A 25,408-nucleotide genomic window follows, 5' to 3' on the forward strand; every position below is an offset into this window, starting at 1 on the left:
TGCACGTTTGGTTTGGACTGTCCAGAGTATGTCACCGTACTTCCTTTTTGAGAAGAATATGCTCAAAGTTCTGCCAATTATTTGGGAACAAAAGAATTTCAAGAATAATATGTCCAGTATGATTTCTCACGCTTGACATTTAGATTTCAAACAACAGCAAAATAAATCTGGACCCCAAGAATATGTTGATTTCCAGGGTTCGTGGAAAGTGCCTGCTGACTTGGGTGGCTATAAGCTGACTGCTCTCCTGGTTGGTGTTGTGGCCTCTGGCTGGGATCATGCAACTTGATTCCTGTATTACAAAAACACTCAACAGAGAGGGGCAGATACCAGTGACAAGTAGCATTTAATTAAGAACAAGGTGTGCCTTCGGTGAAGCTGTTGTCCAAGCACTCCCCTTGAGAGGATCCCTCAGGAAGAAATGTTTCCTACACACCCTATCGCTTGGGGCCAACGGACAGGTCAACAGTCTTGAAGTCTGCTTTCCAGAAGGTAAGTAAAGTGCAATGTTGGAAGAATTGTGGCAGGATTATCCTACTGAGAGAAGTAGCCATACCATCGTAGCAATTAAAATCATTCCAGAAGAGCCATGTTCAAATTGACTTGCTCAGCACAGGTGGAAAGGAAAATCAGAACTGAGATAAACCAAGGTTATAACCAAGAAGCGACGCTCTGTGACACATCCAAAGACTGGGGTGAAAACAGGAAAGAAAGTATAAGATAAGGGCAGTGGTCAGCATACAAGACACCGAGGCTGATTCAGGATGAAGAGTGAGAAAGTATTGGAACGATCTCTGTTCCGCCAACCCACAAGTTCATTACTCTATGACAGCATTCACTATACTGCCTTGGAGATGTCCCTTGCCACACAAAGCTTAATTCACTGAAGAGAGAGACTGCAGGTTCCTCTCTGGTCCCCAGCACTTGACAGAGTACCTGCCACAGGGGAGAACCTAAGTGGTTGCTAAAAGCCTGTTGAATGAACTGGGACATTAACATACTATTTGGAGCGCAGAATAGCATTTTAATCTAATCTAGGAAACTGTGCGAGAGAATAGCAGAAGCAATGCATTTAAATAAAGGTTTTTCTAAAAGTGCAAATAGACTGCCTTTGTATCACATTCGTTTTCAGATTGTAAATAATTGCCTTGTTCTTCAGAGAAACTTTTAAATTATATTGATGCCAGAAATAGGAGCAAGAGGAGGGGGAAAAAATCCACCTTGCTTGTAACAAATTAAAGCGTGCGTTTTCTTCTTGTGGCAAGTTCCCTGATGCTTCCCGCTTGTTTATGATCGGCTAATGAAGTGTTTGTTAATCTTTTACCATAGCAGGGACTGGTCACAATCTGCTTAACAAAGGACACCTTTGCCTTCACGCCTAGTAAAATAGTTGCCCTGCTTGACCGAACACTGCGAACTATATATACCTTTTTTAAAGCCCCTTCGTGGCGTGGTCCTAACGTAAGATGTTCCTGTGTCTCTTAAAGAACTGTTTATTTGAAAATATCAACTCCAGCTTTGAAATCTCAGAATGCAGAATCAAAATCTGTAGAAAAGGAAAAAAAGCAGAGTAAATCGAATTGCATTAAGGCTTGTCCATGATCAAAATACGAGCCTAACTTCTCGCAGAGATGATCCTCACTGAAAAGAACAACAAATTAGATAGAAACAAGATAAGCATGTAACGTTCCTTGTTTATCAGTGTCTCTCATATTTATAGAAAGATAATAAAAAGAAATGTCAAAGGAATTGCTATGTGTGATAAAGCCTTCCTGCTTCCTAAATACGTACAAAAGCTGTAGCACTTAGTGAATTAGGCAAAGCCCAGAGTTGCATTCTACTCATGAAAAATTTCGAAATAAGAGAACACGAAGCCTTGGAAGAGGCTTAATTTAAATGTTTTAATATTCCATTTGTTTCTTCTCCTCAGGATTTCAATGTTCAGAAAGGACATTAGTATTACTGCAGAACTTTGGAGACACGATAGCATAGGGAAAAGCATGGCTTTGCACGAGCTAGAATCCAAATGAAGGCCAACTCCGCTACCTTGGGCAGGCTACGTAATCCACTCGAGATGCAGTCCCCTCCGTCGTGGGACAGGATCAATGGCCTCTGCCTCAATGAGTTGACATAAGGAATGGGGCCCATGGGATAAGATGTGGCATTCCTAGTACAAGGTAAGTGCTGGAGGAGTTTACCTATTTGGGGATCCCTACTGTTTTTGTTTTGTTTTTTAATGCATGAAGGTTTAGAATATAAAGACACAGCACACAGAGTTGGAGAGGAAAGACAAATATGAATTACAAAATAGAAGAAAACCCATATGCTGAGGTCAACATGTGACGTGTGGGTGAAACCCTGTGTTCGTTTCTGAGGGTGTTGCCATGGTTTGGGGTCAGCCATCCGCACCCCCCCCCGCCCCCCCGCAACAGTCCTCTCAGCCCTTTGGCATTGAGAAAATGATCACTGAGTTCCTGGAATTTATGGTTTGATGAGTCTGATAAAACCTTGCTGCATTATCGCTCTTTCATGTCTCATCACCTCTGCAAAGTAAGAAAACCCTGATGGAAATAAGAGCTGGAATAATTTGGGGAAAACAGCCTTTCATCCACCGTCCCTTGGACTAAATTCGGAGTTTGTTTTCACATATATCACCTTAGACAAGCTCCTCTAGAGACTGAAAATATTATTTTCAATTTGTTTGAAACTGCTTAGCATTAGCTGCCCTCCTTTTAGCTGTTACCTCTGCGCCTTTACGTTGGGACCTAAGGTGTTCAAACATCTGGAAAATGCGGTGTCGGAAGAAACAATACAGCAAGAGTATCTGTTTGATTCCACTAATCCCAACATCTTGACCCGAAATTTATAAATGAAATGGAAGAAAGGTAGAAAGGCAAGAGAAGAAAAAAAGAAATGTTCTCTTGTTCCTGCTCAGAGGAGCAGTAATGGGTTATGAACCCTTTCAGAGTCATGGAGCAGAGAGAAAAATGGTTGCCTTGGTAACAAGGCGGTCCAATCAGCTGCATACTCTCTCCCCAGAGCATCTAATTTATTCAGCAAATGCAGGCTAGAACAGGTGGCTAACCTAAATGATGCCAAAAAGCTTTAGCTCTCAAACATACCCACCCTCCAAATTTTCTTATACACAAAGTTTCATTCTTGTCCCTCATAAAGGAAGACTTAATGAGGTCCATTTCAGTGGGAAACATGACACGTTCGTAGGCAAAAGAGCCCTCTGCGTTTGTCACTTTTGAATCTTGTGACAAGAAGAAAGATATGTGATTTTAAGAAATGACTGCTACTGAAATGACTGTCACTGAAATGACTGCTACTGCTACAGCTTAATTCTACCAGTCACTTTGAAAGTGGAGGGCATCCTAACTCCTATTATAAAACTCCATGATTTGTATTTTAATAAATCTAATATTATTGTGAGCTCCAATAGCAAGAGAGTTTATCCCTAGATTTCACAATTCTTGCTTTAGATAACAAACAGTCACGGAAGTTTCCAGTGCCTGAAGCCTTCCAGAAAATCATACCAAGCTACTTAAAGCTCCATTTATGATAGGGTTAAGCAATCCCAGTAGCTATACCTAAAGTTAGAAAGGAAAAATCTGGAAAACTAACGTTACGGCATAAACTTTTTTTTTATATCATATAAGGATTTTTTTGTGATCCGGCCCATTTTCCTCTTCGAACTTCTGTTGATGGCAGATGGACAGAACTCCTCACATCTCTGCCCTCTGCGTTTGCTGTTGTCTCTGTCTTAGAATGTCCTCCCAGCGCTGGGCTCCCAGCTCAACATTTATCCATCCTCCAAGGCAAAAATAAAGCGTTTTATTTTAAAAGCTTTTCCTCATGTTCCCGGGAGAAATCACAAGGATCCCTCTCTGTTCCCTCTGTGAGGGATCCCATTGTTGCTACGTCTGCCTTCTTCACCCGATTGAATCCCCCAAGCCTTCAACGTAGGGACTGTGTTCTATTCAGTTCTCATCTCCAGAGTAGCCCCTGGCCCTTAGTGTAAAATCATAGATATTTGGTAAAAGAACAACCGATGAATGAATGAATAATTGAGATTGTAAATTATTGACACAAAAACCGCACAAGCCAAATACGTGACAAAATATTTTCAGAAACTAAAATTAAAACGTCACCAGTTTAGACAAAGTGTAATCCAGGGTGCTTGTCTGAGTAAAGAATCTCAGTAAGAATCTGAGTAAAAAATCTCAAATCTGTTTTGTCACTGAGCTGAACCTTTGCTTCAAATAAAGTGTAACTTGCAGCTCCTGTCTTTCAACTTGAAAGTCAGTTCATCACATGGGCTGCTGATCCTGTGGGTTCCTCCCCCTCCCTCCCCCGCCTGCTCTGAAAACATCTCTACCCAGACCCCAGGCTTCCAAGAGCACAGCTCAGAAATACTGGGCTGGACTTATTACGCATTCAGTGTTGCCTTCCGACTTCTCAGTACATGGTAATCACATAAGCAAGTGTTGGTTGAAAATGACATTTAAAATAAGAGACAACATTAGAGAGGAAGTTCAGGTCTTGGCGTTTCTCTGTTATTGATCTGCTTTTGAAGTCTTCCAATTGTCACCAAAGGTGACCCTTGCCGCCTGAGGATGTTTCCTTGGCAACAGGGATGACTGCTTCCAGCCTGTGAGAAAAGGCATCTCTGTTTGTTTGATACTCAACTACCACCCAGAGATGCTATGTGGCCTCAAAGAAACCAAAAACCCCACATTTTTTAAGTACGAGATGGGCTCTCCAGTTCATGGGCTGCATATTACTCTGGAAAACAAGAGGTGGTGATAACTATCTGGCAATGGTTTCCTAGGCTCATGAAAAGAACACAGCCTCTATACTGATGCATTTTCATTCTCCTTCCCTAATTATTCCATACGCCTGCCTATGTGCACATGTGCACACACACACACACACACACACACACACACAAATACAAACACATCTTTCTCTTTCTTTCTTTCTTTCTTTCTTTCTTTCTTTCTTTCTTTCTTTCTTTCTTTTCTATATTTAAAACCTTTTGCTTGTTATCAGTTCTCTGCTTTCTGTGTGGTCTCTGTTTTACCTCTTTCCTGTTTCTAATAGCAGCTTCTTTGTACATCTCAGCTTCTAATACCTACCAAATTATAAATCAGAGTTAAATGTCAACGTATTGTGGCCAAAACAATCTTGCTGAGAGCAACTGATGGTCGATCAGCTCTCATAACCCCATATTATCGTAAGATGAAATGGAAAACTGAAATAGACCTTGAAATTAGTGTTGTTTATGATCAACCCACCTTTAATTCACATTGCTCATATATTCTTTTAAATGGTATGGTAACATTTTATTTGTCATGCTTTAGGCCTCCCGAAAGCAATTTGGAAACATTTTTCTTGCAATCAATGGAACTTTCTAATGCTTGTTTCATACAATTGCATAATCATGCCATGAGAATTCTAGAAAAGCAGTGTGTCAGACATACCTTCATATTAGTGGAATTATTTTGCCTGGATTGTGTACTCACAAAAGGGGGGAAATCAATGAGGTGGTATAGAATCGTGCAGGAAATAATTCTTCCCGAAAGATGCTTCCAAATATTTTTGTGCTAATTTCAGTAGGTAAGTAACTAAATAAAGTAGATTTGTAGACTGGATAATGGCATAGCAAAAGGTTCAGACTCAGAGCCCGCATTTTTCTGCGTAAAATGTACAGAATGCTAAGTATGAACAGTAAAAGTATATCTCCTTTCATGTCCACAGTATCCAAGGAAAATACCAATTTGAAAATATCATTCAAGGGGCGCCTGGGTGGCTCAGTCGGTTAAGTGGCTGACTTCGGCTCAGGCCATGATCTCGCGGTCCGTGAGTTCGAGCCCCACGTCGGGCTCTGTGCTGACAGCTCAGAGCCTGGAGCCTGTTTTGGATTCTGTGTCTCCCTCTCTCTGACCCTCCCCTGTTCATGCTCTGTCTCTCCCTGTCTCAAAAATAAATAAAAGGTTAAAAAAATTTTTTTAATAAAAAAAATTAAAAAAAGAAAATATCATTCAACAGGTAGTGTTATAAATCCATCGATTCAAAACATGTTTTATTTTAATTTTTTATTTATTTTTAAGACAGAGAGAGACAGAGCATGAGTAGGGGTGGGGGGCAGAGAGAGAGAGAGAGAGAGAGAGAGAGAGAATCTGAAGCTGGCTCCAGGCTCTGAGCTGTGAGCACAGAGCCGGACGCGGGGCTTGAACTCACAAACCGTGAGATCGTGACCCGAGCCGAAGTCGGACGCCTAACTGACTGAGCCACCCAGGTGCCCCAAAACATGTTTTATTTTAATAAAGTTAGTAATTGTGCCTCCAATGAAACTTAGAAGTAATGCAATTCCTTATTTTACATATGAGAAAATGAACACCAAGGGGGAAAGAAAGCCTATACAAATTGGTCTCAGACCTTGGATGGATATCAGAAAGTCTTTTGATTCCTTTTTGCTTACCACATAACATGTTCACTATAAAATTCTTAAGATGAGAATTGCATGTTGCCTTTATGGTTAAGTATTCCATTTTACAGCACAATGCTCAACTTTCAACGTCTCTAATACATTATTTATGCATGTGATATTCAGTTAAGAATGCTTCTACTAAAAATAACAGAAAACACCATTTAGGTTGACTTAATAGATATTGGTTTATTCTTCTGACATGACAAGGGTCTCCAGGGAAACAACTGGCATTGGTTTCGCCATGGTTGTTTCAGCATGGCAGGACGAGCATGCCTAAATTCCCCTGGTGTTCCCTCACGTCTGCCTCCTCTGGTCACAAAATAACAATGCATCCTTTCAGCATCCCATTCTGCCTTCCAGAAAGAATGGAGAGGGAGCCATGCCAGACATGTCTTTCCCTTATATGAGGTAAACAAAATATTTCATAGACCTCTTTGAAAGTCCGTGCTCAGGTCACAGTGCCCAGAACTAATCAATATGGCCACTCTCCTGGCAAGGGAGCCTGGAAATGTAAGAACTTGGTTTTTCCAACTGTTAGAGTTAACAACGGACAAGTGGATTTGGAACCTGTCAGGGTGAGCTACAAAAGATTACATGCCTATTTCTGGACTGATAGATGACAGATAGATGATTGATAAATAGACAGATGAGAAAGAGAGAGAGAGAGAGAGATGACATAGAAATCAGGAAAGAAACAAAAATAAATACCAAGAAAGATATTAAGAAATAAAGTAGGGAAAACATGTCCCACTGCAATCTTTTCTTTTAAGTTTATTTATTTATTTTGAGAGAATGTGTGCATATGCACGCATGCACAGGCGAAAGAAGGCAGAGAGAGGGAGAGAGAGGATCCCAAGAAGACTCTGTGCTGTCAGCACACAGCCCAACACAGAGTTCAATCTTTTGAACCATAAGATCATGACCTGAGCCAAGATCGAGGCAGATGCTAAACCTACTGAGCCACCCAGGGGCCCCACCACTACAATCTTAAAATAGAAAAAGAAGGTATCCAAACTGAGAAAAAGAGAGGATAGAAATGTTTTCCAAATGCCTTCCATGGTGGGATCCCAGATACATGCTCAGTGAACGGTGTCGCTAGTTACCAAAGCAGGCCAACAGAGAGGATACCGCAATTTCAGGGGACATTAAGAATCTGTATATTTTGCTAGTTGTCGGTCAAGAGTAAACATCAGAGAAACTATTGCTAAGAAACTTAATCACTTACAAGCATGAAATTTAAAATCACTGCCCTGGGGGAGGGGGGGACGCCTGGGAGGCTCAGTCGGTTAAGTGTCCTACTTCAGCTCAGGTCGTGGTCTCACAGTTTGTGAGTTCAAGCCCCACCTTGGGCTCTGTGCTGACAGCTCAGAGCCTGGAACCTGCTTCGGATTCTGTGTCTCCCTCTCTCTCTGCCCCTCCCCTGCTCACTCTCTGTCTCTCAATAAATAAACAAACAAACAAAAACATTAAAAAATAATAATAAAAATCACCATACTGTGTGAATAGTGTAAGAATATTTTTGCATAGTCTTCTTAACACAGAATTTAGAAGAACAATATTGTAAGAAACAATTTGCTGTTTGATTTTAAAGCCATTTCCACATATTATGAAGGTACATGTGAACATTTGTAGGAGCTCTGTCTTTGCCTTTGGGTCATCATAGTCCAATATGAAAAACAAGTGGGCCAGATGAATGTTTAAGGTATGAAGTCAGTAAATTCAAGCTCTAGGTCACCCTTGCCCTTTCACTTTTCTGATAACAAGTGTGGAAGTTTATGCTACGTCTTTACCCGTGGTCCCTGCTAGAAGGCAAGCTTCGTGGTAAAGGCTGTGCTCGTCTTGTTTGTATCTCCCGAGCGTTTCCAACACTGCCTGCACAGTACTGTCGGCCAAAAAACAGCCGTTGCTTTCATAGGTGAAAACGAGTCCTTCCATTTACCTACCAGGCAAGTATTCTACTCCGAGTGGCATTCAGTAGATTTTGCAAGCTTCCCTTCCAACAGGAGATTTACAGCAATATAATGAAACATTAGATCCTTGTTCAGAAAATGGCTCATTGATCCAGAGGATTGGACTACAAATGTCTTGAGAGTGAGAACCCCCTGCTTATCTTTTTGCCTCTGTTGCCAGGCCCAGTGCCTGGCACATAATAAATGTTTATAAAATGAGTTGCTGAGCAGCTTTTATAGTGAGTGATTACTAAAGTGGTAGCAATCGATATTTGGGTTCAAACCTTAAAATAAAACTAAGTTGACATGTTTCCAACGAGCATCTGACCCCTGGGCTTTATTCTTAAGAACATCATTCAAGCTCAACAGTGTTGATCTTTCTAACCAGAAGGCTAATATAAATCTGAGAGGAAATTCATAAGACCCAAGGCAGCGTTGAGCACACACTCACACACACATGCAGAGGTACACGTGTCACATAGCTCTGTTTTTTTTTTTTTTCAAATCACCGTGGGCTTAAAAAACAAATTGCTCTCAAAGAGAAAAGAAGAGCACAACTCAGAACCCTTGTGGGCTTGTCTGTAAGAACATAGAACAAAATAACCCTGTGGAGAGTGAGGCTCTACCAAATCGTGTTGGTTACTTTCTATCTATGCAATTGCAAACACAACCTGTAACAAGTATAAAGGAAGAGAATATACCTCTTTGTGGCTGGAAATTGAAAGCGTTGCTTTATTGCGATTAACCCCTTGTTGTTGCTGTTGTTGTTGTTGTTATTGTTGTTGTTGTTGCTGCTAGGAACCCAACCAGCCTTAAAGCAGACTCCCGTTAACAAACACCCTGGTGTGCACCATTCCACAATACGGCAGAAGGTAAAGTAATGTAGGTGTTCTCAACAAATCAAATGTTGCATTTATGAAAATACTTCTAAAAGAGGCTCAACTCTTTCCATTGTGATGGTTTTACTGTTACATGCAGGCATAGCTAAGTGAGCGCGATCATACCTTAATATCCTGTGGGTGGGAATGTATACGTTTTCTTAAATGTATACTTTCTCCAACTCTTACTGATGTCAGCACAGCCACGAGAAGTTCAGAATCCTTCTCCCATAACTGCAAGCACAGATATGTTTAGTTTAAGCATTTTATCCCACGGAATGAAAAGGAACACCACCACCGCCACCAAAAAAAAAAAAAAAAAAAAAAAAAAAGCAAAGCGAAACATACAAACAAAAGACAGAAATAAATCCGTTGGAAAACAGAAGACCGAAGCGTTAATTGAACATTACCTTTTTCTCATAGGGAGGAAGATGCATCATGGCCATTGCTATCTTTTCTCACTGTGCTGATTTAAAAACCCCCAGCTGAGAAGGCAGCTGTGCAGAGCAAGGAACTGGTGAGCTCAGCAGGAGCCCTGTATCCTAATGCTACTCCCAGAAATTCATGCTCGCTTTCAGTGGCTGTGTTGTCGTGAGTAATGCCAGAAATGTGAAATGCTGTCCTCTTTTCTGCACCGTGGTACAAAGATCACAGTGGTCGTGTCTTTAAGGACTTCAAAAGCCTGCATCTCCCCGTTTTTATCGTTGTTTATTTTCAACATAGCCTCCAAAGACCAGGCGTTGGCTCCCTTTCAAGGTATTTAAAATTCTGGAGACTTTCATTAATCATAAGGTTAATGGAATAGATGGCAAAACAGACATAAAAGTTGGAGCATATGGGAGAGGGAATGGTAACGTTGCTTTTCCTCCCTCCCTTGCCAAATTAAAAAAAAAAAGAGAGAGAGAGAGAGAGAGAGAGAGAGAGAGAGAGACTTCACTGGTATAGGCATTTTTTCCTAGATTGCAACAATGAAATCCTTATCTTCCAAAGATAAAAAGTACTACCTTGTATGCCTCTGACAAAGGTAGCAATACAAAATTAACTTCAACCTAAAATAAAGCTACATTTCTTAAAAGCCCTGGAAAATGGAATTAGTTTATTTTCTGATTCCCCATAGCGGCATTAAAAACATTTAATGAAGTACTCTGGAAATGACTTGAAAAATAATTACAGGGAAAGTACCGGGCACCATAATGGCTGCAGCCCGTACTGCAGGACATGATTGATGTCACAACATTGTCGTAAGTGAATAAAACGCATCGTATTCACAGGGAGGATTTCTGGGAGGCATAGCCTTCAAAATCAGGGGAAATAAAATGTTTATGCTTCTGAAGGCACAGACATTAAATATGTATCTTATATAATATATTCTGAAGGTATAAATGTTAAATATATATATAAACCTATACGTGCTTCATGCATAAAATCACATTTATATGTATGAAATACACATACGTTTCGGTATGTATATGCAGGGACATTAGGATTCAGTATTTAAAGTGACATGTACCAGAAATGCCTCAACACTTAAAATAATTATTAAAACATTTAAAATAAAACCCGAACAGCAATTTAAAACATATGCTTCCTTGGGTACATTGCCTTTTTTTACCTGAAGCTACAACCAGATACAAAAGTCAGCACAAAAGAACTGATAAAGGGGAAGATGCTCTAAGCCGTTTGAGGGGTTTTCTTCTATTTATATTCAGTTAATTTTGTAAGTCCACTTGGGGAGAGACAAAGAGCTGAAATATCAACATTTAAATTTTTTTCTTTACCCATGGATTATGTGATTCAATAAGCATTTGTGAAGGCACACCTGGTGTCTAGGATTTTGCCATGTTAACCGAAACCAAGGTGACAAAAACAAAAAGTCGAATGCGTGGATCGCTGAAGTACGTTCTTCTTTCAGGAAGCGTCTTTCTCTTGATTTTCAAATGGTGTTCCCACGAACAATATTTGGGAAAATCACACACTAATACAGTCTTCACTGCTGCAAACCAAATGACCACAAGTTTAGCAGCTTAAAGTGAAACACCGTTGTATTATTTGGGGAATTTAAACTCACTAACTTTGTAAAGAAGCATACAACTCAAAAATGTTGCCTTGGCCTCTTGTTGCAGATCGATAGTAACTTCCTTTTTTGTGCTCGTTTGTTCATTCATTCATTCATTCATTCACAGTATCTATTGTTGTGATTTCTGCCAACAACTGCAATTTTTGCCCTGAAGAAACTATTCAAGTATTTTGTCTACGAATTCACTGTTTCCAAAAATATCAAATATTTAGTTTTAGTCTCAACACATACGAAAGGTGGACCAAAGATGCTACTCTGTATAGGAAAATAACAAGATGCAAGATGGGAAATTAAGTAGATAATATTCTAGGAATGCAGTTTTCCCCAGTTTTCCAAATAATGATGGGTAGATTGAAGAATTCAATTTGATAGTAGAATCAATTTGGAAGCATGGAATGATGTATGAAAATAAGAAGGGATGGTAACAAGTACAAAGGAAGAATACTGACCAATTGGATCACATATAATTTTTGATATGCTAAAAATTGTTTTTAGACTAGACTACAAAAATTATTTTCAGCTTATTACTTGAAGATATAATATAGATTCAGTAAGAAATGTAAGGTTTAGGGGCACCTGGGTGGGTCAGTCAGTTGAGCATCCGGCTTCGGCTCAGGTCATGATCTCGCGATTTGTGAGTTCAAGCCCCAAGTTGGGCTCTGTGCTGGCAGCTCAGAGCCTGGAACCTGCTTCTGATTCTGTGTTTTCTTCTATCTCTGCCCCTCTCCCTGCTTGCAGTCTGCCTCTCTCTCTCTCTCAAAAATAAACAAGCATTAAAAAAAATTTTTTTTTAAGAAATGTAAGGTCTAGGGACGCCTGGGTGGCGCAGTCGGTTAAGCGTCCGACTTCAGCCAGGTCACGATCTCGCGGTCCGTGAGTTCGAGCCCCGCGTCAGGCTCTGGGCTGATGGCTCGGAGCCTGGAGCCTGTTTCCGATTCTGTGTCTCCCTCTCTCTCTGCCCCTCCCCCGTTCATGCTCTGTCTCTCTCTGTCCCCAAAATAAATAAACGTTGAAAAAAAAATTAAAAAAAAAAAAAGAAATGTAAGGTCTATGTGGCACCTGGGTGGCTCAGTCGGTTAAGCATCCGACTCTTGATTTCAGCTTAGGTCATGATCTCACAGTCATGAGATTGAGACCCATGTCAGGATCCATGTTGGGTGTGGAGCCTGCTTAAGATACTCTCTCTCCCTCTCCTTCTTCCCCTCCCCCATACAAGCATCCTCTCTCACTCTCTCTCTCTCTCTCAGAAAGAAAATAAAAGAAAGAAGAGAAGAGAAGAGAAGAGAAGAGAAGAGAAGAGAAGAGAAGAGAAGACAAAAGAAAGAAAAGAAAAGAAAAGAAAAGAAAAGAAAAGAAAAGAAAAGAAAAAATATAAGGACTCAACTAATTGACAAAGAACATGAACAGATAATTTGAAAAAAGTAAATGCAACTCATAAAGACACATGGAAAATAAATTCAACCTTATAGAACTCAAGTAAGTTAAAAATCATCTTCCATTTTTGCCTATTAAGTCATGTTTAAAGTATGCAATCCATAATAATGATGGAGGAAGAGTATCATCGATTAGTGTTGCTGGTTCAAACTGGAATGGTGGGAATTTGGCAGGAGAATGATGGTAACAGAGAGAGATCAAAAGAAAAACGAGCACAAACTGATGCTAACAGACATCTCTGGGAGCCTATTCAAAAAAAGAAAAAAATACTATATATATAATGCTGCTCAGCATATCACATCACAGAATTGAAGAAGTGGAAAACCGAAGTGTCCAACAATAAGTAAGTATTTTCAGAAAGTGAAAATCACCCCTACCAGCCGACAGTTAGAACTAGGCTATCATAAACAGCATACATGAAACATCAACACTCATCGGGGCGACATGGCGGTGACGGAGTCTGAGACGGAGTCAAGGACACTCAGCAACCACAGAACATAACTAAATAACCCCCTTTGTACTAGTTATTTACCTCTGACATCCAGCGTTGTTTCGATTTCCTGACCTCCTAGAAAGAATCGCCAACGTAGCCAATTCCTGAATTGCCACTGAATTCTGACCGTATCCAATTCAGAAATGGCCTACCTCTTCTTTAAGCCCTGCTTCGAATCACCCCAAAGAAGCCCGCATCCTTTAATAGACCTTTGCCAAAATTGTCTGCTGAGACTTCTACAGTTCCTCTGGAGACAACTCTCCCTTACCGTGGTAAGCTAAATAACCTTTTTTTTTGCTCTACTCAGATGTGTTATGGTCTTTGGCTGGTGGATTTCAACAAGTGAAACTGGGACCACCTGTTACACTGAGACTAGTACGGCCATTCTAATGATGGCATATAAAATGATAAAACATAATTATAAGTACATGAAAAACGTATAAAAAATATATCAGGTACAGCACTGGGTTTATCAATACTTTTCCTCCCAATAATTTCTTGCTTATTTTCTTCTTTATTTTCCTGTCTTAACATTGAGTAAATTATATTTCTAATAAAACTCATTTTGTTGAACACAGGCAAACTGTGTCTTCATCCATTTGAGCTACTGTAGCAAAAATACCATAGACCGGATGGCTCAGAAACAACAGAAATGTATTTCTCCCCATCTTGGAGGTTGAGAAGTCCAAGATCAAAGCACTGGCAGGTTCGGTGTCTGATGAGATCTCACCTCCTAGAGCAAGAGAGCTCTCTGGAGTCTCATTTATAAGGGCATTAATAGCGTTCATGAGGGTACTCTCAAAGGCCTCCCTCCAAATGCCCTCATATTGGGGATTAGGTTTCAAAATGTGAATTTTTAAGGGATATGAACATCCAGTCAATACCAGGGAAGAAAACAAAATCCCCTCAGTTAGATGGGAGAGTTTATATACGCATCTTATACACTTATTTTTTTTCTCTCCTTGATTTATTCAGTAAGAAATAAATGTGCACGTAATCTATTAATTGATATCTATTACTTACTGATTTGATGGTCTTAAGTTGATAAACTTGATTGATTCGTTCATGTACATAATTAGTTGACTAATTAATACATATAATGAGTTCATTTATATGCATTGGACATTATTTGATATACATAACAATGCAATGATCCCTTCCCTTATATGTTCATTAATTTATTTCGTGTGTTTATTCAATTATTATTTCATCAAATGTATGTTGAACCTCTTTATTTGTCCAGACCCAGGGCTAGGTGTCGGTGAGACAGAGTTGAACATTATTAACTGCCTATGAGACAGGAGCTCACTCTATGGTGGAGAGGTAGAGAGAACAAATATATTATCAAACAGAGGGATGATGCTCTATTCTCATACAGAAGACGCTATGGGAGCAGAGTCATGGGGACCCTTACTTCCTTAGGCGGTAGGAGGTAGGAGTGTTCGGAGATGACTTTAAGGAGGAGATGAGGTTTACCGGGAGTCTTGAATAACAAGTATGTGTTTGTCAGGCAAAAGAGATAAGGAACAGTATTCTAGGCTGTGTAATTAGAAAATGGATAAGGTATAGAGACGGACAAAGAAGGTTCAACTGCAGTAACCACATAAACCATTCCCCTAGTCTGGAACTTAATGGGAGGTACAAACTGGGACAGGAGAGTTTGCTTGCATCCACACAGAGTCTTCAGATAAATTAGGCAACAAACTTTCAGTTCTGAGGCAATCACTCCAAAGACCCTTCTATTAATTACATATTAAGTCAGATCTCCCATGTGACAAACCGTTATTAAGTAGAAAATGGTCACTGGTGGCAATATCTTTCTTGACCCAAGGGAGATTCATGCACAAAGAGTCAGCTGGAAAGTTTAGACGAGAACTTTCTGATCTAACCCAGTTGTCCTATGAAGACAGAATCAATCTATCAGGATCGCCTTCCCACTCCTACAAAGAGATGTCTTAAAAAAAAAAAAAGTTCACTTAAATACTTTGAGAGAAAGAGAGAGAGCATGAGCTGGGGAGGGGCAGAGAGAGAGGGAGAGAGAGGATCCCAAGCAGGCTCCATGACCAGCAGAGAACCAGACACGGGGCTCTAGCTCCTGACCTTGAGATCACAACCTGTGCCAAAGTCAAGAGTCAGAAGCCAAACTAAGTGAGCCACTCAGGCGTCCTGAAAGAGATTTCTGACACACTGCTACATTTTTGTATTCTCTGAACTCAGAGTAGGCCCCAAAATGATAAAAAGTAGGAGGAAACTCTTCTTTGAAAATTCACTGGCTAAAAAAAAAAAAGGAAAAAAGAAGATCAGTCAGATTTTCATAGAGAAAACTTATGCAAAGTTTCAAAGGCATAAAAATGCAGAATACAGAGAAGGATATTTTTCAAACTTCAAATCGGGTCTGGAAATGTTGCAGGGATGGTTACATATGGCAGGCAAACAGAACACATGCCAAAAAAGGCAAAATGAGTGTGAGAACGTGTGAAGATTGATCTGTGCATGTGAGGGAACATTAGCAAAAGAAAATATCTATATACGAAATGGGCCACATTTGTAGAGAAAAAAAGAGTCCAATAGAGGGAGACGTTTTGAACATTACATGAGCAAGAGGAACCAGACAAATTACAGCTTGACATTTTAAACTCAGACTCTATTTGATTCTTATTTCCCCCTCTGAGTTTAAATAACGCTCTTCGATTTCTTTATCTAGAATCACCTCTTTCTTCCCTTCCAATCCATTACCATCATGTGAAAAAAGCCTGTTCCTGTTGTAGGGTTAAAATGCAGACACATCGAGGAGTAATCAGAAGGCAGAACCAAACATTTATTCTGTCTTATTGCATGTTAAGGACGCATCTTTTTTTTTCTTATTAATGATTGGAGAGTCGGCACTAATTTGGGCGGAAATCACATGAAAATGCAATAGATTAACTCATGTGTTAAGGAATTCTCTTTGAAATACAGTCCATATAGAAAAGTATAATTATTCTGAAAGAGCAGAAGGCCTAACATACTTTATGTCTAGTTTCAACACTCCTGTTTCCCGAGATAACTCTGTTAACATGTATTAACCCAGGACAAAAGTATTTTCACAACATTTTAATATCATCTTTCCTATTTGAAAGCAAAAGCCTATCTTGTGACTTGGTTTTAATGTTCATACAATATATCCAACTGGACTATGTAAAGTTGAATAACAAATTACCCTCAAATTTAGTGTTTTAAAACAGCAAACACTTATTATATCACAATTTCTGTGGGCCAGACACCCTGGGTACAGTTTAGCTGGCTCATGGTGTCTCACAAGCCCGCCATCCTGCCAAGACTTGACTGATAGCAGACATGCTTCCTTGGCAATGACTGATTTGGCTTCTGTTTCTTCAGTGTTTCCTCTTCCAGAATCTCATATAACTGAATCATAAAGTGCATAGCACTCTAACACTGGCTTCTTTCATTTACTGTATTCATTTAAGAATCGCCTATGTCTTCACATGGCTTGACAGTACATTCCTTTTATTGGTGAATAGTATTCCACTGTATGGATGTACCACAATCTGTTTCTCCATTCATCATTTGAAAGACATACTGACTCCTTCCAGGTTTTGTCCATTATGAATAGAACCCCTAAGGACATTCATGTGCAGGTGTTAAGGCTTCTGTGTGGGCATAAGTTCTCAGGTCAACTGGGTCAATATCTAGAAGTACAAAATGATGGGTTATGAGGTAAGTCGAGGTTTGGCTTTATGTCAGCTTTTGAATCAATGATGTGTATGTATGCTGAGTTATACAAACTTTTAGCATGATGTGCTTTATGCAATTTTTATCACTACCCCCCCCCCAATGCTTTCTAGTAAACCATAAGAAAGTTGGGAGAGAATAAGGGCAATCATTACAGTAAGTAGCATTTCTTATGTTGAATTCTACCAGGGAGGGGAGTCGCGGAGGAGAAAGATTTAATCGTAAATAGAAAACATCAGTTAGGTTGTAAAGATGAAAGGAGTATTTGAGGAAGTAGCTGTCAGGAATGACAGGATGTGTTTCAGATCTGAATTTGGGTTTTAAAATGCAGCCTGGAAAGGAAATAGCAGAGAGTCTATAAAAAAAAAAAATCAGCCCCGGGAAAAGAATGATGTATGAGAAGAGAGAGACACAAAGTAAATAACCAGGGAGATAAAGAGCCGAATGAGGAAAACATGACAGCCATCATGATGACTGAGGAGGTGAGCTTTAGAATCATTAGAAGGGAAAGAAAAATAAAATAAGATGGAAACAGAGAGGGAGGCAAACCATAAGAGACTCTAAACTACAGAGAACAAATTGAAGGTTGCTGGAGGGCAGGGGTGGGGCGATGGGCTAAATGGGTGATAGACATCAAGGAGGGCACTTGTCGGGATGAGCGCTGGGTGTTGCGTGTAAGTGATGAATCACTACATTCTACTCCTATATGTTAACTGACTTGAATTTAAATAAAATCTTGGAAGAAGTTAAAAAAAAAAAAAGGATGAGGTTTTGGTGTGATGTACCTCCTTGATCGCCAGCCTAATAGCAATCTCACTTTCTTTGATTGACAGGAGACTTCGGTGAGTATTTTTAAGAACTGCTCTTCCCTGTGCCTTCACCCCTTTTGATGCCAATGGCTTTTATAGGCACGTTTAACAAGTGTTCCCTGAATCGCCTCGCCCTCTGCCCACAACCACTTCTCGTATAGGTAGGGACTTATTATACAAGTCGTAAATGTAATAAAAAATGAAAAGCATCCAAAAAGCTGTTCCATAAGCCAATCTTTATGCAGAAATGTGATGTGTAGAATAATTTACTCTAGCTTCTGAAACGTTCCTTCTAAGAGCATGCGAGTGAATGGTGAATGGATATGTGGGCCCTTAAATAATCCAATGATCATATAAGGAAATAGGGCACAGAAATGCTTTGCCACCAAATGCTGTATCACTGCTGTCACCATCTCACACAGGAAAAAACATGTCTTGTTTCTACATTTGGAGCAAGGGAGGCTCCTGGCTCACCCCTTTTGAACTCCGGAATAATGGTAGGACTATTTGCTTCTTATAAGGTGTTCTGATAGTCAGGAGGGCAAATTAAGATGCTCGTAATGGATGCATGATTAAGATTTTTTTTTTAAATACATATGTCCCTTCTAAACTTCTATAATATTCTCATGAGGCGTGGTTTCTGTTTTCAGTTAGCCTCCCTGAAACATGATCCGAAGTCTCAATTTTCACCAATATTTCTTCAGAACTCTGAAATACGAAGAACCAAAATCATCAGCTGCGAAATATATGCATAACTGAGGTAACTCGTAATTCTAGCATTGAAAAAAATATAACGAGCCATTTAATTTCACTTATAATCTTCTAATTAAGTAGCAACAACCTTTTTTTAAGGATGAGTCAGTGTGTTCTGTTTTAACTATTTCTCTACGTCCACCATTTCTATTCTAGGATTATCTATATAGAAAATGTGGGCGTCAAAACCTAAGTTTAGTCCTTTTGTAATGGCTGTCTTATGATATATCCCTGATATATTTCTATTGACTCGTCATCGTTTCTTGATTTCTACTCTATTGGCTTCATATTCAAGAGGCTTACAAAGTTATCATTGATAGGAGAGACAGAAAAGCATGTATACTTTAAATAACCAAATGATCTAAGAAGCTGAGTCTAAAGGTAGTTCTCCATTTCACTGGGCAGTGAAAATCAGTGGGACATTAAGCAGGCAGCATTCACTGCATTAGCAAGGCAGGACTGTTCTCTCATTAGGCAGCGACACTAGATCATGTAAGACAGGACCGCAGACTTGCAGGGACCCTCAGTAGAAACTCATCAATATTTTCAAAACACATCACATTCTTCTTGCGCTCCTTTGAGATACATTAGCAACCTTATGAGGTCCTCTGTTCTGAATTATCTCCCTGTCTTAATCCTTGACCTACTAATGTCTCAAAATGCATTAAGGCAACAATCAGTTCCTTCTCTTTATGCTGATCGGGCATTTGGCAGTCTCAAAAGCCTAACACAACTCATTTTTCTTCTCCTGCTTGGTGTGATAAGGTTTTTATTTTAGGTAAGTGAGTATAAATTGCAGCACAATGTCAAGCAACTTAAGTGAGAAGACTATGGGATAAAGGAAGCAGCGAGAAGAAAATATGGAATCAGGTGAATGTTGATGAGTCAAAATAATGCCATGTTATACCTATTAAATAGAACAATTAAATAGAATGACTTCTAACCATTTTGTTTTCTGTTTGAGAAACTGAAGTCTACAGTTTGCTTTATTTTCACTATTTTTTTCCTTCAGCTTCTTTTCCAGCAAATAAGTTCCCTAATTCCTGCCACCACCCAAAAGCCCCCTTTATACTTTCGTGCGAGTCCTACATAGTGGTAGCTGATGTGACTTCCCATCAGAACTGTGGTTACTAACGACATGAATTTTCTTGATGGATTTGTGCTCATACCAAGTAGAAAGTGATTGATTGTCAAAAATGAGATGTTTACTGACTCAGCTGAACACAAAAGCCTAGAACGAAAGGTAGCAACCAAGTATTTCCCCTTTAAAAGTGAGCTATTGGATCGTCCATGGATTACTTGACAAGGTTAGGGCCCCACAGAGTTCTGCCTGTACCATGGAACCTGTAGGGGAGGATTGAGGTCATCAGCTTGGACAGGGTTGCCAGCGAAGAGGGAAGTGGGAGGGTAGCCAGTCAAGGGACCACCAAGGAGCTTGACCCATGTCTCTGTAAGTTTGCAGATGTGGTTTGATTCAGCAGTGATATTTGAAATAGTTCGCAACTGTCATCCACTGCTGCTGACAGATGTTGGAGTAGGATCCTTGAGCCCGGTGGTGCTAGAAAATACCTTTCAGCTACTGGGTGGTGGGAAGGTGAGCGGAGTTATGGAGGAAGGGGAACTGGGCAGGGGCCATTGCCTGACTGAAGAATTCAGGGTTACCTATATACCAAAGCTAGAGGCATATTTTCACATGTGAAGCATCCTAAGGCTCTACCACTGACAAAACATCAGCCTTGATGAATACCTGATTTGTCTGGGCAAAATAGAAGGTCAAGAGAATCTGAGGCTATTGACCTTAGCCAATAGCAAAGAGAGGGACAGAGACAGACTTATACCCAGACACACACAGAAAGAGAGAGAGAGAGAGAGAGAGCTGAATCTAGAATGAGAAATATTTTCACACTGGAGCCAGGCAGAAAGAAGCATTAATTTTCAATCTTGGAATTTGATTATTACTCCGGTCTAGACGTTTTAATGACCGAAGTGAGACTGTTCTCTGGAGTTTTATTTGAGGTCTTTATTAACTAAGTGTAATTGAATAAAACTCTGAGGCAAACCTGAGAGTCACCCAGGGGCAAGGAGAGAACTGTCCCACAGTCCGAATAAAAAGGTTAGTGGCAGGAAAAATAAAGTTTCTTTTCTATTCAGATCTCAACATTCACTCGGTAAAAAAAAAAAAAAAATGACAACAGCAAGATGTTCTTCTGAGCACCCACTGCCCTTTGGACAGGGCTGGGCTTGTCTGATCAACTGGCAGGAGGGATCAAGGGCACTCATTTAGCATGATGGTTTGTTGTGATATATTTGGTTGGTTTGGGCTTTGTTTGGGGTCGGCACCAGAGAAGAAAAGGGTACAAAAAAACCAGAACTGCTCCATGATCAGTTGCCTGCGCTCCTGACTGAGGCTTTAGGAAAACCCTTCTGCAGAAGCAAGAGAATCTTGTTTTTACAAAAGTCCACCTGAGAAGGGGGGCAGCTATAGCACAAGCTGTAACCCTCTGAACATGAGGGGGGTGTCCCTCCTGATATATACACTGTCACGGGCTTTGTAGAGTGAAGATTCCAAGAGATTAACACATCAGAACCTCAGACCTCATACTTTGGGGAGTGTAGGACATGAATCGGTGTCTCAGACTCGGGGCAGTCCCAGCAGACCCTGGCACCTGTGCAGTGTCACCCAAGTGACAGGAAGCCAGGGTGACAGAACAAAGAGAAAGTGAACCCACGGGAGAGGCGACATCAACAGTCACTATACTTATGGGCCCAGGGACCCCTCAGCACTCTGATTTTGTTATACACTATCAAAAATCGCATTTATTGATATCACTACTGTCTCAGTCAGCTCAGGATGCTGTAACAAAATATCATACACTGAATGCCTTAAACAATAGACCCTTATCTCTCACAACTATGAAGGCCAAGAAGTCCAAGATCAAAGTGCCAATTAATTGCGTTCCAGATGAGAGGGCTCTTGCTGGCTTGTGAACAGCACCCTTTTTACTGTGTCCTCACAAAAATGACAGCCAGGGAAAGAGACAGAGAGGGGGAGAGACAGAGAGAGAAAGAGAGCGAGAGAGATGTCTACAGTCCTTCAAATAATAGCCTCAGTGTCTCTGTCTATCTCTGTCTTTGCGATTGGCTTCGGTCAAAGGCATCAGACTCCGTTGACCTCCTCTTCTGCCCAGATAAATCAGGTGCTAATTGAGACTGAACTTTCGTCAGCGGCAGAATCTAAAAATGGTTCACATTTGAAAATACTTCCCTACCGTTGGGACATAGCCCTGAGATCTCTAGTCAAGTCACGGGCCCCTGTTCCAGCCCCCTCCCACCGGGGCCCTCACTTGTCCACCATCCAGAGCACAGTCTGGTCTCTTCCTCTTCTTCTAAAGGCTCCAAATCGATCACAGAGACCCCATCCCCACACCTCATCCAAACTTCATCTAACTTTGTCTGTTGGATGTTCTTTAAGGTAGAATGAGTGTTCCATGAACAAGCAACCAGTTCAGCTCGTCACTCAAACCATTGTATAAGTGTTTTTTTTCTTTTTCCCTCAGATAACATCACATGTCGTCACCAGCATATCAAAAAGACATATACTCATCAAGAGTAGATGTATTCAAATGAATAATTTTCCAGCTTCATCAAAGACATGCTCAAGCGAAACTAGCATTTTGTTTATCCTGTGAGTGGGTGGCAGGGAAGAACAGAATGGCTGCTAGGATGTTTTGGTGCCACTGCCTTGGCTCATGCTAAGTTCCATAAGTTTCACACTCCATTGCTTCTGCACCTGCAGTGAAACAGACACATTACATCTATTTCCCTATCACTGCGGAAGTCATGTTTGACCTTTCGGTCCTTCTGAGAGAGTGTTGAGAAACCCAAAGGATCCGTATACGACATTTGGGATCTCTTGGACTAGATTATAGAGGTGTCAAGGGGGACAAATTTAGTGGCTTATAGGAGGGAAAGATGGCATCCTGGTATCATGAGGTGAATTGGCACAAGCAAAGTCACACAGCTGTAAGCGACGAAGCCAGCACTGGAACCCAGGCACCCTGGCTGCAGGGATCGTCCCGAATCTTTCACACCACATTACATTCATGATGAATTGCTCCATTTATTGTCTTGTGAGCCTTAGTTAAAGCTACACAAGCATCTTCCACCCTGAGAATTTTTTCAACACCCTACGAAAAAAAACAGAGAAAGACAAAGGGTGTCAAATAAGATTATTACACTGATTTAAAGCATAGAATAAAATGCCTGTCCTGTGAGCCCTGTTTATAAATGCATTCAAGTAGAGAACTCGGTTCTTCAGGAGAGAATTTGTGCTGTTACAGCCACAGTCTCTGTCACCAGCTTAGTGACACCGTCTTACGAGAGTGTAATGTCCACCAAATGACAGGAAATGCACAGAAAGGCAGACTGGGTTTCTTGAAGAGCAGATTTCTAAAAGAGTTGATTGCTTTGTTTTATCAGAAAGCATCCTCCTATGCCTGGAAGTGACAGTGTGTCAAGCAGAGTTGTGCCATTTGTAAGCGGCGGAATCGTGTCCCGACGGCGGCCACTAAAACAAAAATCTCTCTCTCACCTCTCTTTTTTATAAAGGAAAACAAGAAGAAATCTAGAGAAACTTAGTACCAGGAATAGAAAATAGTGTAAAGATGTGGGGGCGGAGTGGGGGCGGGGGCACAGTGCCAATAGGTTTTGAACCCAGGAGGTGCTTGGGATCAAGGTACTAACACTTAGCTGACGAAATGTTGCAAAAAACAGTCTGCTTTGCCTAATGATCATGCAGCTTGGGTTGTCAGCACCGTTTGGGCCTGAAAATATTCCCTGCTGGCTGGATATGAAAGATGTGAGTAACGGAAAGGAAGCTTTCAAGGCAAAAACAATGATGGTTATGTGTAAAGAATGCATCAAATACCAAGGGTACGAAGAAGTAACCTTCTATGTAAGGGTACTTACAAAGTAAGAAATATCTCTAAGTAAGACTTTTAGAGAACATGTTCGGTCTACAGGATGAAACAAAAGTCAACTCTGAGTATCATATATATATATATATATATATATATATATATGTATACATATATATGTATGTATTTATTATATAATAGTGAACAATCTAATATAACCCAAAGCTTAAGAGATAACATAAAAAGATGGATAACCATTATTTAAAATGTCTTTTAAACTTACTGTGTAAATGTTATTTCTTACTCCAATTTCTCTCACCCGTCTGATTATTAAAAATTTAGAAGAGCCACATAGTATATTTGATTAGATTTATAAGTACTGACGTAATGCCCTGCTAATATGTTTGCCCTACAGTTTGGGAGCTATTGATGATGTCTGGTATATAGTTATTTGTGAGAATTTATTAAAAGGTGGTACATAATGGTTTTTGATGTCACTATCCACTTTCGCTCCCTAAAATAATTTTTACTTACTAAAAATGGACTGTATAAAGACATAGCATGGGTCAACAGCATTATTTGCTTAAACAGAATTAAAACCATTTTCAGCACCACCGTGATTCTGTTTGACAGGTTTCGTAGAGTTGTTTCCTGAAGCAGTATTTGCTGTGTTTCTAAACGTAGAAGAAGAGATCAACAAGGGGTCTATAATCCTTCAATAAGTTCAATGGCTTGTGTTAGGGCCAGTGTCTGTGTCTTTCAGAGTGAGCCATTTTGCCTCACACAAAAGCAGTAACTGTTATACATCATGTATATGCGTCATAAGTAAGTTTGCACCGTGACATAGGCACGTAGCTGGGCACATCTCCTTCTATGAAACAGGTGTAGCTATGAAATTCTGTGATGATCACAAAAGTAAAAAAAAAAAAAAAAAGAATTATTTTTTATTAATGTCGCTTATTTCAGAGCAATGTTTCAATAAACCTCTATGCTTTATTTTCTCCCATGCGTGCAGATGAACTCTAGAACTCTTATATATCAACTAGACTTAGTGTCAGACAATGTTTTCCAAAAGACAGTGGAAGAATTGAAGGTGATACCCAAATGAACAGATGATACACGAACACTAAGTAAGGTCCTATTTAAACAGTGGCAAACAAAATGGAACTGGACTTTCTACTCTTAGTTCGGCAGGTATGATAAACTGATGAAAATAATTGGTATTCAATGCAAATGTGGAAGAGAAAAGAAGCACTGATGAGTTTCTCAGCGCGCTCTTTATGCAATCTTTATGTTGTTCCAATAGTCCAAAACTCAAAATAGTTTTTTCTATTGACACCCACAAAAGGGGGAAAGGAACAGTTTTGCTGTCTTCTGGGATACCTAGAAACAATGCTTTCGCAGCTACACTCAAGAATAAACCTGTCAATCAAATTAAGAGGAGAAAAGAGGATCGCTCCCTCACCTGCTAATTGCAGAATTAAGCTAATTTATACAATATAACACTAAATGCCTCCGGCTGCCACTCTTGCTTCTTCCACTGCCTTCTTCCTTCCAAGTACAAGAATCGGCTTCCTGTAATAACATACGTGTGCACAAAACACAATGTTTATCCTCCCACAGCCTATAACTTAGCAAATAAGTTTACACTCAACAGACCATTAGTTTCCCATACGACAGGCTTTAAAGATACACTCCTATTATCGTTTCAACAAGTACTTTCTTAGAGCCTGCTACATGCTTGGTATTGTCAGAGACACCAATTCTGATATTTCTGGCCAGGAACTTTCCACTTTTCTGACAAGGTCTGTCTCGGGGAGACCTGAGATTCGTGACATCATGAGAATTAGCTGGCATTATTAGGACAGGTA

General features: G+C 40.1%; 1 long non-coding RNA gene across 1 annotated transcript; it reads right to left on the reverse strand.

Moving 5' to 3' along the window:
* Window positions 1–327: 327 nt before the first annotated feature.
* LOC111556603 lies at window positions 328–10,178 on the reverse strand. Its single transcript, XR_002736192.2, has 3 exons — window positions 9,734–10,178; window positions 9,450–9,557; window positions 328–1,546 (listed from the first exon to the last, which is right to left on the reverse strand). It is a non-coding gene; the product is annotated as an uncharacterized LOC111556603 (long non-coding RNA).
* Between the last annotated feature and the right edge of the window lie 15,230 nt (window positions 10,179–25,408).

This window comes from Felis catus, chromosome A1 (assembly GCF_018350175.1).
Source record: "Felis catus isolate Fca126 chromosome A1, F.catus_Fca126_mat1.0, whole genome shotgun sequence".
Lineage (NCBI taxonomy): Eukaryota > Metazoa > Chordata > Mammalia > Carnivora > Felidae > Felis > Felis catus.